We start from the raw sequence: 17,816 nt of genomic DNA on the forward strand, positions 1-17,816 counted from the left end.
GTGTAACCACCACCTTTCATATGGCAGCTCTGAGAGACAGTGAACACACCTGCCCTGTGCCCCTCCCTATCCCTCCTTCCCACACACAAAAAACAAAACAAAACAAAAAAAAAAAACCCAAATTAGTCTTATTTGGACTTTTGAAAGCCCCAGGCTTGGATGGATGCTCTTTTCCAAAGTATTGTAAGAATGAATTTGCAGAAGAGAGAACGAGGCACTAAACCTGGAAATGATGTATGTGAAGGGGAGCTTAGAAAGAGCTTTAGAGTCATGAGGAAGGGGCCATTTTCAGTGGTTTACTCTCCTTGGTTTTATCTACAAAAGATGGACTTCATGCAGTGGTCACTGCAGTGGAACCACCAAACCCATCAACTTCCTCTTAAATGGTAGGACTTCTCAGGGTCTAAGTTGTGACTAATTACTCAGGTCAGCAGTACAAACATTATCAGTGCCTTCTGTGTTGGTATCTGTTCATCACACTGCCTGCTCAATCACCAAAGCCTCTGAGACTGTGGAAAGATACTAAAACCCAAGGAAGACAGCAAATGTCATCACTTATTTTCCCATGCAGGTGGGGAATAGCAGCGCCGTCTGCCGAGGCACACAAGGGAAGGCTCTGTATCCAAACACACCCGCAAAGAGCACGCACTGGAGCCAGCAAGACCTCAGGATGGGCCATGGGAGAAAAGACCCATCCCCCACAGAATCCTTTGTGAATCATACCCTTCATGAACTGTTTTGAGTGTTTGGAGCTGGTAACCTGATTTGGCTTTACAGATTATGCCTTATAAAAAGACTTCTTGTTACCATGAGTGTTACAGCTATAACTCGCTGTACAGCTTTTCTCAAATTCTTCCTTTCATAAATGCCATGTTCACTAGCACGACTGAAGGTGGTTTCCAGGGTGGGAGAAACAAGCCTCTTTGAGGACAGCGGCCTTTATCAGTCTTTTGATAACCTACTAAGGCCTTACATGCCTGACTTTGAGGTGCCCAGAGGAAGGTGAGATCCCCTTCCTCATCTCTGGCACAACTGCAAAGGAGTTCTTTAGCTGAGTAACCTGTCCCCAGGAATAGGCACATCAGTTCTTTACTGCATGATCAACACAGCTCTATCCAAGGGACAACTTCCCCAGGATGGAGGTCGCTTTGCAGACTTATCTAGTTAAGGGTGGCTGGTTGTTTTAAGAGGTTGGCTAATCATTGTACACAGGAACACTTTGTTTTATTAAGAAAAACCTCTCAGTTGTAGATACTAATGTTTTATAAATGTTCTGTCCTCAGAGCAGGAGAGTTTTCTGTTTCTTTTTGGAAGCATCTTGATAAATCGAATGTAATTCAAAAGATTGCAAATCCCCAAACTCAGACCCTGTCTGAAAGGCCTGATTGGAAACAGATGAAAACACATCCTCAGTTTCTCAGGAGCCTGCTGGATTCTCCATGAGCTTCCTTATGAAAAATAACATAATAACAGCATTTGTATTTAAAAGATGCATTTTGGAATGAAGCCCAGGAAATCCCCAGGCTTCCCTAGTCAAATGCCTGTCCACTTTTTCACAGATCCTGTGCTCTGTGAAAACACCTGCAATTTTGTTGTTGTTTATTTTAACACCATCTTTTCCTAATTATGGCTGCACTGTGCAGCTTTCAATCTGTCACATTGTGAGATACAACAGAGATGGTGCCTTGCGCTGCACAGGCAGTGGCTGCAGCAGGCTGAGACAGGTGATAGAATTGCTTTAGAGGCTCTGCTTTGATTAGCAGCAAGGTTTTAATTGCAATTAGGTGACATAGTACCTGCTGCAATTTGACCCATTCTAAGCAGAGCAGCCAGCGTGGTGTCAGCTATCCCAGCTCTTCACACATAACCACATCCCTAACGAAGATCAGCACTTTGGTAGACACCTGTCATGAAACTTTCCATCCTTCTCTCCTATTCTGTCCTACATGCTATGATGGACAAAATCATTATAAATGAAGCATGAATATAGATATTTGCTTACTGGTCTGGCTTTTCCAAGGCTCAGGGCTCTTGAGCTGAACTCGGTAATGTGAGGAGAAATGTGAAGGATGGGTCAAGCTTTGAACAGGACTCCACATCCAGTGAGGATGGGATTACTTCTCCTCCTCAGTTATTTCCAGTTCTGGAACATGTTTGGTCAAATATGGCACTGACTAAAAATGTGGGGATCCCTGTTGGCTTAGGGTGCAATAATCCTCTAGTATTACCCTAGCAGCCTGGGTAGTGAGTATGCAGCCCGACCCACTGTCATGGCTGTTTGTTCACCTTGTCCTTCATGACAGAAAGTGACTCTACTAGTTCACATTAGGTGAGGGTTTCATCATCAAAACCCCCTGCTTTAAGATGTTAATGATGTCTCTCTCTGATTTTTAGAAAACAATTATGTTACTATGCTGGTTTCTCTCCTCCCTCCGCTATTTTTTGTTTCTGCATTTTATGTAGGTTTCTGGTCCTGAACTCAACAGTATACAAGTATACATTTGTAAAGGTAATTAGATACTGAAAAAAATTGGTCGAAATTTGTGCCTTTTGAAAATACTGCTACACTTCTGTCTTTTCCTGTAAGCTTTTAACTACTGATATACATTTGGCCCTTAACTTGTGTTTCTGAAACCAGACTGAGTTCAGATGTAGCCTTTCTATTATCTAAAGCCTGTGCCCCATATTTTGCAAATCAATCATTGCTATTCCTGCTTCGGAGCTGTGGAACAGGCTGTCAACTGATATTAATCAATCTTTGTTATTGTCCGTTTCCAAAAGTCATTAGCATGCTTAGCCTCACATTGTGTTTTCCAGCAGAAAAATAATACATTGTCAACCATTCTTTGTTATGAGTTACTACACAAGTGACCTTATTGGCTCCACATATGTAATAGAGGTCTGTATTTACTGAGAACCTTGAAGTCTTTGTGTTTATCATACTTCCACTTTCTCTTTTCTATTTTTATATTACTTTGTTTTCCTTAACAGGCAAAACAGCTGTTCCCAAGAAACTGGAGATAGCTGAGGAGCTGGTATGAACGTTACAAGTAAATGAAGATATGAAGTAAGTACACCGGGCTGTTGGAAATGAGGAGATGATTAATGACCCTTTAACACATTAAAAATGTCTACCAACAAATAGCTATTTTTGTTGTCACATAGTAACACGTTAAATTCCGATAAACGTGTCCACAATGGAGCTGGCGTGTGTGAAAATCCTTCTTCTTGGCCGTCAAGGCTTTACAGATGGATTTCTCTTGCTAGTTATTCCTCACAATGCTTGGTGAAGGCTGGTCATAGGAAGAAACTTCCTTTCTCTTTTTATTTTCCTCTTCTTCTTTTTCAGAGAACAATTCAATTTAGAAAAAATCTTTGTATCATATTACTTGTCTGGCTTAGTGTTATTTTTTATGTGCCAAGAAGTGATGTGTTCTCTCTGGACTGATCCATGTTGGATGTTGTGGTCCCCAAAGTGATGTGGCAGATGGACACCACCCTGCAGTGCAGTGAGGGGCTGATCTGCACGGGAGCTGCAGCCTCATCTCAGCATCTCCAGTTTCTGCAAAGCCAAAGGGGGCCCACACCCACACTCTCTGTCAACATATAAAGAAAACCTTCCTAGGCACCTGAGCACAAAACAAATCCAGTTCTGATAACAGGTCCGAGACCTGATGTTGGGGTTTTAGGAGTTCCCCTTCTGTTTTCTTTTCCTGTTAAAGAATTTTAGTTGCCAGGGGGGACAAATTACTGGGTACTTCAGAAAAACAAAAGACCTGGCCATAGAGGGAGGGGTCCATCTGACTACTCTCTTTCACCTGGGCTTGTGGGCTTAGTTCCCAGCATTTGGACAGAGAGGGAGGCTGGACGGAATTCGTCAGCATTGGAGACTTCTGCTTTTTTCGGCTGCCTTCCTTCTCCCAGAGAAACCCCAGGGTTCCCAAGCCCGCCTTTCCCTGCCCCGCTGGGAGCCGGGCTGTGGCCGCCCTGCCCCTGTCGCTGCTTCGAGCCTTCGCTGCTCTGTAGCCCCGCACGTCCTGCCTGCCCAGACCTCCGGGGGTTCCCCTGCAGCTCCGGAGTTTGATACATCTCGTCTGCCACCCGGGATTTGTGCTCATCCCTGCTGTTCCAGCCTGCTGCTCCCAAAGGTCCGGCCGGACACCGGGATCGGCTGCCCAGGGGTTTGTGAAGCCTTTGTCCCATCCCTTCCCGGGATCCCAGGCCGCCAGTGCCGCGTGCTCCCCGAGCTCGCTCCGGAGCGCCCCCTGCAGCATCGCACCTGCCCTGCTCACCGGGAGCCGCCAGCGCCCCTGCCGGCTGCGAGCGGAACTGCACCCGAGGGGAAAGGGCCCGACAGCCGAGAAGGCTGGGACTGGGTTTGTGATTGTTCGCTGTTACTGCCAGAGTTATTGCTGTTTGTTTGACTGGTTATACACGTGGAGATATATAATAGTAAAGAACTGTTACTCCTATTTCCCACATCTTTGCCTAAAAGCCCCTTGATTTCAAAATTATAATAACTCAGAGGGAAAGGGGGTTGCAATTTTTTTTTTCTTCCATTTCAAGGGAGACTCCTGTCTTCCTTGGCAGACACCTGTCTTTCAAACCAAGACACCTGAGAAGATGAAGCTGAAGGATCTTTGCAAGGACTGGTGGTCAGTGATTCATGTGGGTTCCTTCCCCATCAAATGAACATGGAAACTAGAATAGTGTGGAAAGTTAGACTACTGCCCCAAAGGTCCAATTTACTCCCCGGGAACCTGGCTGCCGATGATGGCTCTTTTCCACAGGAAGGAAAGCTGTCCACTACCCTTACCAATTAACCTAACCACAACCCTAAACACTGCCCCTCCCGCTACACCTGCCGCTAACCATAATCCTAACTCCATATCAACGGGTGGTAAAGGTTCAGAAAGATGTAGGAGCAGCAATGTTGGAGCCTGGCTAGGATCACTTTGGCATGCCTTTTCCAGCCCCAGTGTCCCTGTTAAAGAGCTGTAGGCTCTTTAACACTCTCAACCCTAACCCTAACCTTTACCTTAGCCCATTTCCAGCCCAGCACCTAGCTACCAACAATGGATCTTTTCCACAGGAAGAAACCTTTCCACCCTAGTGTCTTGGGAGCAGTGGACAGGTAGAATCCAGCAGTCCAAGGCCAGCCAGAGCCCTAGTTCCTGGCAGCTTTTGACTGGAAGAAATCTTCCAATATTCGCAATTTTGGGAGGCAGAACCACTTTTGTGGCCACAGGTGGCCTCAGGGCTCAGCAAGTCCCATCCCCTGCTGCCATAGGCAAGCACACCATAAACCCTTTTTAAAATGAATCCATCTTTAATATAAAGTGACTTCCTTGCAAAGCAGAAAGAAGTTCCAGCCCAGGATGCTTATAAACGTATTTCTCATTTCCAGAGTAAATCCACTCTGGGCAATAATAACAATTTTTTCCCCTTGTCCTGCCATCTCAATGTTTTCTCACAGTTTCCACTGTTGGCCAAGACTGCCTTTGCGAAAAATGCAAGCACTTGGTATAGGCAAAAAAGCACAGGTTAGTTTTGGGGCGGAGTTTTTTTAAAACTTCCTTGAATAAAAAAATCCTACCATACTTAATGTGTCCTCACTCCCTACCATTTCTAGAGTGCCTTAAGGTGTAGCCTCAGGAAAAATATATTACAGACTCCAGTCCTGGCCAGATGAATGCTACTCTTGTGAACAAATTCTTTAGAGTTCTCACAAGCTGAAGTCAGCAGCAGGTAATGGGAAACACTGCAGGGCATTGCTGTTGAAAAACCCTTTTTATCAGCTGAGGATCCACAAACCCCCACAGTGCAGCTTGTGACATCACCCTCCACTGGGAAAGAAAATACAATATTAGTCAGGGCTTCAACAGCCCTTCAATATGTCATCAGCTTTATTGGGACTGAATCTCAGGCAGGCAGGTCACTCTGCTCTGTTCTCATCCAATGCTGTGTTTTGCTTTAACTGGTTTATCAGAAGAATCAATCTTGCTGGTATAATAAGGGTTCTGGTAACTCTGGAAGAAATTCCTGCTTCTGTCTGTCAGAAAAAGAAAAATGCAGAAGTTTTAAATCAGTTCACAGTAGGACACCTTAGACTCTGCCCAGTAAAAGCTTCACAAAATAGTTTGTCAGTCTTTCCCTGAGAAGTTTTATTATTAATACTTAATAGGAGATGCCAACTCTGAAATGTCAAGTTTCCTGGTTAAAAAATTTGTGTCATCTTTTCTTCTCTGGGTTTTATTTAGAAAAAGGCATGCAGAAGTTTCTGACATACCAGATCCTGCCTGAGTCTGTGACAATAGTAGATAATTGCCAGCAAACCACTTAGTGCATCTTAATAATGCCTGAAGACCTTCCCAAATCCTCAGCCACGTCTCTCCCTAACATAAACATTTTCAATATTTAATCTGGGAGATGCCAGGGAAGACTGCCCTCCACCTTCCTGCCAGCCAAAAAACTGTGAGCAGGTCTCACAAACTGGGGGTAAACAGCAAAAGTGACCTGCCTCAGTGGTGTGATCATCCACTGTCAGCTCTGCTATCACAGCAAGAGGGGAGCAAAGAGCTGGATTTTAAATCCAGTTTAGAAGGTGCTTTTCCCCCCTATAGCTTTGTACTGCAGCAAATGAGCTTCATCCTGTTTCAGCCAGCATAAACTTCAGTGATTACATATTTCATAGGCCATCAATTGAAGTGCTCTTACAGTCCTTTCCTCTTGTGAATGAATGTTTATCCCCCTTCTACAAAGGACCCAGGGGCAAAAGTCTCAACTTAAGAAAATGTTTGTGCAGGGCCACATGGGCAGCCTTGCCCTGCATGGCAGGTGAGCACATTAGAGCTTAAGTCGTGACAACCCAGAGTCAACCCCACACCTGAGTGTGCAGCTGGAGAGGGACAGACCGTTCTAAAATCAATTAGGAAATGATGCAGGATGTCCATGTCTGTATCTTGGCACCTACTTTATTTTCTCTCTGTTTTTTTTTCCCTTCTGCTTATGTAAGTAATCCATTAAATAGCAATACCCAGGAATGAATCAGTGTTGTGTCATAAAAGCTCCTTCCTTGTAACATTATCAGGTTTTCTTTCTCCTCTGTAAGCATCATTCCTTCCTCCTCCAGTGAGTTTCTAAAGTCTTTCTGCTCCAGTGCTGGCTACTGCACAGCATACACGGATTTCTGAAAGTAAGTTTTTTAAGTGACCATTTCTGTCAGGCATTCAGTGCTGTCCAAGGCAGGTCTAATAAATACTGAAATAAAATCATACCTGATCTATGTCCCTTTTGCAGAAGACACAGATGATATTTGCAGCCACTTGAAAGGAGCTGTAAAAGCGCAAGGAGAGATCCTGCAGTGCAGATAGAGAGACAGTGCACAATCCAGTGCCTCTGCATTTCTGCAGCCTCTCTTCATGGGTTGTCCCATCAATTCCAGCTCTGCTCCAAGACCAGGAAGAAAGACAGTGGGTGGTGTTGGGTACCACAACCCTTCAGGAGGGTGAAGCAGTGGATGACTTCATGGATGGCATTTCATCTCAAAGATGTGGCAGTACTTCTTTATCCCCAGCAGAAATACTGTGCCACCCATCAGGCCTCCTGTGATCATAAACAACTAAATGTGTATCTTGAGAATTCCCACCCTAAAGTCTGCTGGAGACTGTGTGGAGGGAGAGCTCCAGACATGCTATTGCCCATGACTGAGCTGGTTGTAGCTCTTTCTAGGTACAACATTAATCATGATGGATTTTTTTATATGCTTGGGTTATGTGACTCTACAGAACTAAATTTTAACAGAGTATTAATTAAATGCTGATTTCTGCCATTAACCAATGCTTTAATAATTTTTACACAGCCTGTGTGAGGCAAAGTGCTTTCATAACTGTGCAGTTTTCTATTTTTTCTCTTTTCCATTGTTCAGATGCCTTGAGTTGTGGTTATATTGTTATTTTCCCTTTGATTTTATTACTTTTACCCATCATTTTAATCTCCCTGGAGTGAGTGGATGGGTAGCCTAGGCTGTGCAGGACACCCATGCTTTTAGAATGACAAGAGATGGAGACGATCTGGCCTCTTGGGATAAAACTGGCACAGCTTTACAAACTGGGTAAAACTGGTTTCATAGATTGCCCCTCCCTCCAATTAAAAAATGAACCAGTCACTTCCCTGCAAAGGCCCCTTATGTGTTGCAGCACAAGAGGGCAGTGTTAGGTTGGATTGAGTCCCACAAGGGTGCTATTAACACGGGAACAGTTAATGGCTCAGTAATTTTGCCTATCGGTGAAGAGGTGTGTGGGGTGAGGGCTTGGCCACACGGGGCTGGGCAGTGGAAGAGGTGGCCAAGCTCCTGAACCACCTTTTTTGCCTGGATCAGCATCAACTGCCATGCGACACTGCTGGGCGTGGCATTTGGGGGCACCAGTCTTACTCCAGGGTCCCAACAGCCACCCTGGCCCCCACGGGGCTTTGCTGTGACTTGCAGCATCTGTGTGTCTGTCTCTGCCCACTGAGATTTTCCATCCTACCTCGGCTGCAGGGTCCCATTGACGGCACTTGCTGCAGTGCTTAGCAGAGCTGCTGCATGTTACCTTGTTCATGAGGGCAGGAATACCCATCCTTTACAAAGTCCCTTCGCTGGCATGTCTGGTGAGATGTCCCAGCTCCCATGTCTCTGATGGAATTGCTGGAGTCTTTGTGCCGTTTAACATCACCCAGCATCTGCAGGAACAAACCAACTGGTCCAACTCAGGGTCTGGCCAGCCTTCACAGTAAAAGACAAGCTCATTGTCAGTCAGTGCCTTTTATGGGGCAATAAATGAGAAAAAGTTAAAAAATAAATATTATGCATGGGAACAGCTGTGAGGGTATGAAACTAATGATGTCCTCCCAAGGAGAGGAGGGATGGGAAGAGGAACCTCTCCACAAAACAAGCATCACATCACCAGCAGGATACTGGTACCTTCTCTTTCACAGCCTGGTCCTGTTTTACCCAGACCACTCTGAGGCTCCTTTGTCAGCCTCTGGTTTTTCATGAATGATCTGAGAGTCTGAGTTACCTCTAACTTTTCCCCATTTTCAAGGAAGCATGATGTTAAAAGCAAAGGTTTTATGTGTAGCTGTGGTGGCTCATCTCAAAATATGTATTGATTGCTGCACACGCAAAATAAGAGTTGAGCATAGGCATACATAATTTATTTGTGCCTGGAGGCTGGTTGCTTTTGTGCTCTCTGGTTTTCTGGTCGTTGTATCATGATTGGGAATGATCTTGAGCCACGGACATGAGCACAGTGCTCCAACCCCAAAATGGAGTCCCCTGAACGATTCTCCAGTGCTTCATCCTCTCAAGCAAGGCTGGTGCAAAGTCCTGGGAGATCCCACTGCAGGCTCAGAGCCTCAGACACCATTTTTTGATGTACACAGAAGACTTTGTTTTAATAGGAATTAATTAGCAGTTTAAATACTTGCAGGGTAGGAAATCCCCCACAGGGTACACTCGTTAAGGTTTCTTTACACATTACCTCCCAGGAGGATGCAGACTTTCCCGTCGTTTCCTGCATCACAGTCTGCTTCAGCGAAAACTCCAGTAATTGTACTACAGCCCCAAAGTACTGCAACTGCAACCATAAATTCCTTCCAGTGCTCATCTGTCCCTCTGTGTTAGACAGGATGGTGATGGGCAATAATTTATCAAAGAGCCTGAGGTTATAGTGTCACATATTCATGCTCAGGGTGCAATGACGAGGTGATAATGTCAGTGTAACCACACATCCTGTGTGCATTATTTATTGCTCTCATGAATGACAAATTTGTATTTTGAAATGGCTGAGACATTTATCTGCTGTCCTGAAAAGCCGGATTATGAAGGTGGCATAATCTTATCTCTAGGGAAGACAATCCCTTTTATTATTGGCATTTAATAAGAGAATGTGTCATTACAGGAAAATAATTAACCTATTTCTAGGAAGTTTGTATCTTGAATAAACAGGCAGCTGTATGTGTGCTGCCAGGAGTCCTGTCTGCCCAAGCTGTCTTCTGAGGGAAGCAGTCTGCATTCCAACAAGGATGAGGAGAGTGGATAGACTTCTACAGAATCGTACTGCAACACCACAGTTTCTCTAGGAGTTGTTTGAATTTTTGAGGCATTTTGCATAGGGATGACTCCTCTTCCCATGGGATGATCAGATAGTTGGGGCAGAGTCTCAGGTGAGATGAATCCTGGCTGAACTCTGGCATGGCTTTACCACAGATACAACAGTCCTGGCAGTTTGGGAGACTTCCACAAGTGGGGTGACTAAATGGGACAAGAATCCCACTCAGTTTTCCTTCTCTAGTGGTAATCATCAAAGACTCAAGATGGCCACTTAGTAGAATCAGGTAAACAGTTAAGTAATGCTGAGTTGCCCCATAAGCAGAAATCAGTGCTTGCCTGGTGGGCTGGCTCTCTGTGTGCTCTGTGGGGTGTGTGACTCTCCTGTGCCACACTTGCTGCAGTGTGGAATGCTTTGCTGGAAGCTGCTTTGCCACACATAGCAGGAGAAGGTAATCACAAAAAAATCCTATGAGTCGTCTGTCACTGTCCTACATTTCACCCTTTTTGAAAAATGTGACTAGCTCCTATCATTTAAAAAACTTTCCCAGTAGACCATTTCATCTTTCAATAGCAAAATATATTGTGGAGGTTACGAGTGTATCCAGAAAGACAATAGGCATGAGTACCAGCAAAAGAAATTGCAAGTAGACAAATGGGAAAACATTTTCAAAATGGATGTGAGCAAACACTAGGAAGAGAGACACTGGGATCCTGGAGATACTCAGATACTTTGCAGGAGGCCCTGAGAATCCTGATCCCCCTTTGAAGTGAGTCCTGCTGGGAGCAGGGGTTGGGTCAGTGACTTCCAGTGATGCCTCCCAACCCAAACTACTCTGAATCTGGAAGGTGATCAGCTCTGCGACCACCTGAATCACAGAAAGTGCTTGTCTGGCTGCCTGGGCCACCTCTGGGGAAGCTAAGGATGGAGAGCACTGACTGAGGCTCAACCTGCCTCAGACACAGGAGCTTGGTGTGCTTTTGGTGCTGCCAGGCAGAGCAGCCCTTGGTGCAGTTTAATACAGGGATTCAAAGACATGCTATTCCAGAGCTTGTGCAAATCACACAGATGCTGGGAAGCTGTTCTGACACCTCATGAGCCACTGTTCTTCTGCTCTAAAAGTGCTCTGTATCTGCTTATCCTTTGCAAAGTGACACCAGTATGAATGTGTCTGATTTTGTAAAGTGTGTTTTTTCTGTAGGCATTCAAACTGCTTTGAGCCGCGTGATTATGATAGCTGAGCCTCAGCTCCCACTTTGCTGTCATCATCAGCATTCATAACCAGTGCTGAGAGGCGTTGGTGGTGAGAATCAAGCCCTGGTGCAGCTCCAGGTGATTGCTGCCTTCTCCCAGAGCCTCAGCATACACTACATGAATATCACCACGCAGTGGCTGCCATCACTCTGCTGGATAACCAGGGCAGGTAAGAAAAGCTGTGCCTATCATTTAAATGAGATGCTGGCTCATCTGAGATTCACAGTCCTGCCATGAGGTTAATTAATTTTCTTTAAATAAATATGGTAGTGAAATCATCCATTCTTTTCTTTGGAATACTGACAGAAATTTCAAGAAAAGGAAAACTGGTGAATTTACACTTCACAATTGCACTGCTGAGCCTGAAAAATATTTGCCCTAGTGCAGATGCAAGTAAACTGGAGTCACAGATGAAGCAATTATATGGACAGCAAAGAGGGACCAGCTTGAACATTTCTCATGCAATCAAAGCCCAACCAAAGCCCTGCAAACTGGAGAGGTGGCCATGGCAGGATGAAAGTGCCATAAAGGCAAATGACCATAACCATCCAGAGGTTTTGGTATTTGCTGTGGCTAATCTAAGCTGGGTGTGTGCAGCACCTTCCTCAGACCTCCAGCCACTGCATGGGGTGTCAGCTGGCTAGAGATTTGCAGCTGAAAAATGGGTTGAAGTGTAAATGTAAGTCTTGATATTATCTCTGGAGACAGCATCAGAACTATCTGACACCTTATCAATTCATAACGCATCTGTTTCAAAATGCTCTGCTTGCACCAGGAGCTGTGCATGTGGAATTGTGCTGTGCAGGGGGCTCAGGGCAGCTGTCACACACTGCAGATGTCAGATGCTGTGCTTGCTGTCCAAGAGAGAGTCAGGCTGTCCCTGGTAGGGCTGCGTTTTTGGCAATTTGTTCTGATGTTTCCTAAATGAGGGAATCACTGCAGATTTCATACTACAGTGGCTCCTCAGCAGTGGCTCTTGAGACCCTCTGTCCCTTCCACCTCTGTCCAAAGGTTCCTGAGCAGGAAGCTAGCCCCTGAGCCGGTGGCTGGTGCTCCAGCACAGCTGCAGGAACGACCTCCTGCCTTGCCAAGGAATAAAAAAGGGAGGGAGATTGGTTTTCTGCAGTGAGCTCATATTCTGAGAATGGGCCATGGCAGCTCCTTACTAACACATGCAGTGTTAGACTGTCCACAGGCAGGGCTGGGGGTGCTGCTGGGGGCTGCCTGCAATTCCAAACAACAAAGCAGGAGAGTTTTAGGCAGAGGGTGACAATGGCAATTGCACCTCTTTGTGATGCAGAGATCAGACACCAACTGGCCAGTTGTTAACACTGTTTTAGCCAGTCATGGAGCTTTGAAGTGTTTTTCTGAGCTCCGAGTGTATTTTCTTAAAGGCTAAAATACACTTTGAGTGCTGTGCTGTCACTGCAGTGAAGGATGCCGAAGGATGGGCCACTGTCTCAGAATAGAAGGCAGATATATATTTTTGTTGAGATTCAGTTGCTGAATTGGTGAAGCATCAAGTAATTGCCATAAAGCTTTTCTCTGAGTAATACTCTTGTCCTTCTAGATTTGGGTGACTATCTGACAGTCTGTGTTGGCTGAAGATCAGAGGGTAGAGGGAGGCTGTGAGTCTGGCTGCAGTTTCCTTCCACCCTCTGGCAAAAAAAAGCAAAGGCAAACGTGACATCCCACCCTGTGACTTGGGTCTGGCAATGGTTTGGGGGCTCGAGGCAGGAGGGCTGGGCAATGCTGGGCTGTACTGCCCTCACTGATGGGGCCGTGCTGGGCTCATCCTCCCTGGCCACAGTGCACAGGGAGGGAGAGCACAGTGGGAACTAAACTGTGTGACACTGGGTGCCAGAAGGATCCTGGTAGAAAGGCTGGCAAAGTGTCCTGAGAACTTCTTGGGAAAGACCATACAGCCTTTGGAAAGCTTTTACAACATGTTGGACTAACATGCATTGAGAGAGTTGAGGTGGAGCTGATTCTTGGGACAAGGATGTGCTACAGTCCAAAAGTGCTCAGCTGAAGTCCTCCCCAGACTTCTTGCCCCATGATCTCCGTAATGTCCTCCCCCTTTCATGATGGGACTGGTTCTAAGCCCACAATGAAGCTGTGTTCTTCAAGGCCTCAAATTCTGTTTTGCAGAGGTGTTACCAACCCCTTCCACATTTTCATCTCCCAGTGACAGCACTGCTTTACTGAGCCTTTGCTCTGAGCTCCTCTGTTTCAGGGAAAGGCACCCCAGGCAGAGGGATGCTGTGGATTTTGGCAGCTGTGAGTGTATCCCAGCAGCCACATCCCTGTGCACTTCAGAAGGTAGGCAGCGGGGAAGCCAGAAAAATAAGGAAGAGGGACATGTAAAAAGCCAGACATGGTTTATACCCAAAGACCAGACAGAATCAATGTTTCCATGGAGCATATTGCATCTAATCAGTGTTTTCTGGTAGAAAATTTCTGATGAACTTGAAACCTAGGCCTGAATTTATTTGCCAATGTCTAGTGAGTGATAAGAAGGTAACTAAATACAATATTTTTCTTGACTGGAAAAATATATTTACCCTGGTGTGATTTTTTTTTTTTTTTCTGTGATCTTGGGAATGGTGAGTGCCCAGCAAGTTGTGGCAGAAGCTGTTTCTGCCAGGAAAAACACACTGGTCTCTTTCATTTTGAAATGGAGAGACAGCCCAAAATTTTACTCCAAGGTCTTTCCTGGCCGGGAGTTCCTCTGTTGAGATGCCCTTCAGGGCTGATATCCCTGTGATAGCCTTGTTCATGAGACCTGAACCATTGGAGTGGTGGGAAGAATGGGCTAGGAGGGACAGGGACAGGGCACCTCCCTTTCCCTGTTCCCTTTCCTTCCACTGATTGCCTGGCATCATCCTGCACTGCATCTCACCTTTGCTTTTGCAGTGAATTATAGAATCTGGAGGGAGAAGCACTTGTTTTATATTGATGCCATGAAGATTTTTGCCTTTTCTTTTATACCCCTGTTATACCTTTTTACAGCTTCTGTATTCCTAGTGCTTTTTGCCTACATTCTTGGCCTTGTTTGTCAAGCTAAGAGACTAAACATTTTAGAAGCTTCGTAGTGAGGGATCAGTGTGCCCCAGACCCCAAGGTCCTCTCCAGAACATATTCTGTAAACTAAGATAGAACCATCCAGGGGAAGGCTCCTTGGGGAGGGGGGGCTCACTTGAGCCTCTCATTGGGGAATCTTTGATAGATATGCTAATTAGTAACACCTATAATGTTATACCCAATGTTGGGGGGGACACACGAGAGGAGAGACACAGAGACACAGGGAAAGACTCGGTGGGGTACATCTCGATGCATATGACCTGGACGTGTACACCTAAGGATCCTTAAGAATAAATACCAACGTAAAATCCCTTTTCCCCTTCTAACCGTGTATGCCTCTTGATTTTAAGACCAGGAAAAGGCATCAATATCCCAAGGTGAGAATAGCAGTTGGAGCTAGCTCTAAGCCTAAATTCAAAATGTACACCTGCCCCAAGATGTTTCCAGACTGCACCAGAAAGCTGCTGCAAAGAATCCCATCCTCTCCATGATGCAGGGAAACCTGTGCATCCTTCTGCAAGAGAGGGATGGCAAATGGAAGCCATTAGTGGTGTTGTGCCCCAGCCCCACTGCCAACCTGGCTCTGAGCACTCAGATACAGCTCCCTTCAAGGCTGTGCTGAGGGGTTTGCTGTGAATGGTCTATCTGGGTTCTTTGGCAATGGGATGGGCAGAGGCTGAGCCCACCCAAAAGCTCCTGCCTCCTGCTCTTCCTACCACCACACTTCACAGGGTCCCAGTGAGAAGTCAGGTCTAAGGCCATGATGAGGGGCCCTGTGCGTGGAGGGGCTTGGGTGCTTGATTTCCACCAAAGTCCCAACACCCATGTGTGAGCCGTGGCCCTGAAACCTCAGCAAGATGCCTTTGGGACAAGCCCCTTGGCCTGGTGGAAGAAGCTCTTCTCTCCACAGGCCTTGAAGTGTGCCAGTGCTCAATAAATCTAATTTGGCCCAAATTTACTTCCAGAGATGGTCTCTTCAGAAAAGCATGTTTACTTTCCTCCCGGCAGTGACCCAGCCACACGATGCTCTGGATGCACAGAATTGCAAGTGCAGTGTATTAAATTATCGCTTCTCCTTCGACTGACATGCAGAATGGAAGTTATAACTGATCTGGTTTTCCACTAAAAATTTATTGCATTTAAGTGTATCTAATTGAGTAAATTTTATTTGTACGCAGGAGCTGCTTGTCCTATTGCCTCTCTATCATTCTGAGATTGTATTAAGGTCTCTCCTCGTGCCCAGTCTGCAGACTTATAGACCCTTGTGTGTATCCCCCTTCCAGAAACATTTCTGTCATCTTTTCAGTCAACCTCCTCTGGGCTGTGCCTACCAAGAAAAACAACCTCCCCACCCTCCATCCAACTATCAGCTCTCAGGCCTTAGTGTGGGCCCCTGAAAACCCAGCTTTTTACCTCTTATTCCAGCAGGCACTAGTCAGCTGATTGCTTTCTGCATAGAGCACAGTCTCTTCTCCCAATTACTGCGACTGTTGGAGCTTTAAAGGTGATGACTGTGTGTTGTTGGAATATAAATTGATCATTAGAAACATTCATAATGGCTGCTTGACTTTATAATTAGTCATGTATCTGTATTGCATTCAGGAGCTGTTAGTCTTCAATGAACACATTCCAAATAATCCATTTATATTTAAATAAATTGACACACAATAGCTATCTTAATCAATCTAAATATAATTCCTATTTAGGAGCCTCTGCTTTGCCACTTTTACTTTTTTCTTAGGATAGCAGCAGTTGGGTTTAGTGGGATTTGGAGCCCCAGGAGGGCTGAGCTGGAGAATGGGCAATGGTCTGGTCCCTTGCAGCTTCTCAGTCCATGAGGTACAGGGAAATTCAGATCATGATAGTGGAATGGTAGCACTGGTGGGACAGAGGTTTGGGTCTTCTGTCACTTGTGTGAATTATTGGATGTCTCCAGCAGTGTCATGGTTTCACCCCAGCCAGCAGCCAAGCCCCAAGCAGCTGCTCACTCACTCCGCCACCAGCAGGATAAGGGAGAGAATTGAAAGGCTAAAAGCCAGGAAACTTGTGGGTTGAGATAAAGACAGTTTAACAGGGAAAGCAAAATCCAAGCACACAGGCAAAGTAAAACAAAGAATTCATTCACTGCTTCCCCTGGGCAAGCAGGTGTGCTACCATCTCCAGGAGAGCAGGGTCCCATCACACGTAATGGTGACTTGGGAAGACAACCACCATCACTCCAAACATGTCCCCCTCTTCCTCCTTCTTCCTCCAGCTTTATACATGAGCATGATGTCATATGGCCTGGAATATCCCTTTGGTCAGTTTGGGTCACCTGTCCCGGCTGTGTCTCTTCCCAAGCACCCCCAACTTCCTCACCAGTGTGGCAGTAGGAAAAGCAGAACAGGCCTTGGCTCTGTGTAAGTCCTACTCAGCAACAACAAAAATATCTCTGTATTATCAACCCTGTGTTGTCCAAAACAGAGCCCTGCACCAGCTACTGTGAAGAAAATTAATTCTACCACAAGCAGTAGGTTTCCTTGGTCTGGGATCATTAAAAATTAACTTCCATTTTTCCATTGACAAAATTTTAATTTTTTTTTTTAATTGTTTATTTAAAACAGTTTGATTCATGTTTGTTGATAACTTTATAGATTTGATAAGGTAAAGACTCTCCCAGCTTATTGTTACACTTGAGGAAATTCCAGGTAATAGGTATCTGAGGGAGGTCACAGCAGTCACCAATGATGTGCAGGCGAGATGACGGCATACAGCTGGCAACTTCAAGTTGAGTTTGCACTGCAAAGTTTGGATCCTGCCAAGCCCCAGACAGGTGAGTTTTGTGATTCAATCTTCCACCCATGTTGTGAAGGTTTTAATTTTCTGCAACCTGAATCATCTAATTTACCTGTTTGGTGCAAATATGTGAATATAGCTGAGCAAGGAGCCACATATCATACCTGCTAAAAATCACTTATCAGATTTTATTGGGAGACGGAATTGCATTTTTATGCCTTTTTGGACAGTCAACATTAATTGCTCCTTGCTCATTGGTGAGGGTATTTAAGACTGTATTGTTTTTGAGATGAGAGGACCATTCCTCAGCTGGTGGACACTCTCTGTGATTTTGCTTAAGACATGTTAGTACTCAGGAAGTAAGGATCACAGTGATGCATTTTTTTCTTTTGGGGAGTTTTTTTCTTCACTAGCAAAAAAGAGGTGTCTTCTTTTTTATTGAGCACGGTCAAACCCTGAGGAAATTACCCCTCCCTAGAGGACCAGAGTAGGTGTGAATACCTAAGCAGTGTGCAAACTCATACACCCCACCAGGGAGTTCCTGAAGGTGATGAAAATACTGTTTTCCACTGTTTTGCAGAATGCTTTTATCCCCATGCAGCTCCTATG

At 45.4% G+C, this 17,816-nt stretch overlaps 1 long non-coding RNA gene across 9 annotated transcripts in view; it reads left to right on the forward strand.

The window, feature by feature from the left end:
• The first annotated feature begins 11,345 nt into the window (after positions 1 to 11,345).
• Positions 11,346 to 17,816, forward strand: part of LOC121658199 — a 52,931-nt gene continuing 46,460 nt past the window's right edge. For 3 of the 9 annotated variants that reach the window (XR_006013877.1, XR_006013876.1, XR_006013879.1), the window contains exon 1: positions 11,355 to 11,517. This is a non-coding gene — a long non-coding RNA (uncharacterized LOC121658199). Of the gene's footprint in view, positions 11,518 to 17,816 lie in introns of all 9 variants that reach the window. The other 6 variants (XR_006013874.1, XR_006013878.1, XR_006013880.1 and 3 more) reach the window with 4 other exon arrangements.

Source organism: Corvus kubaryi, unplaced genomic scaffold (genome assembly GCF_017639235.1).
Source record: "Corvus kubaryi isolate FWS band 111438036 unplaced genomic scaffold, C.kubaryi_AGA036_p1.0 136, whole genome shotgun sequence".
NCBI lineage: Eukaryota > Metazoa > Chordata > Aves > Passeriformes > Corvidae > Corvus > Corvus kubaryi.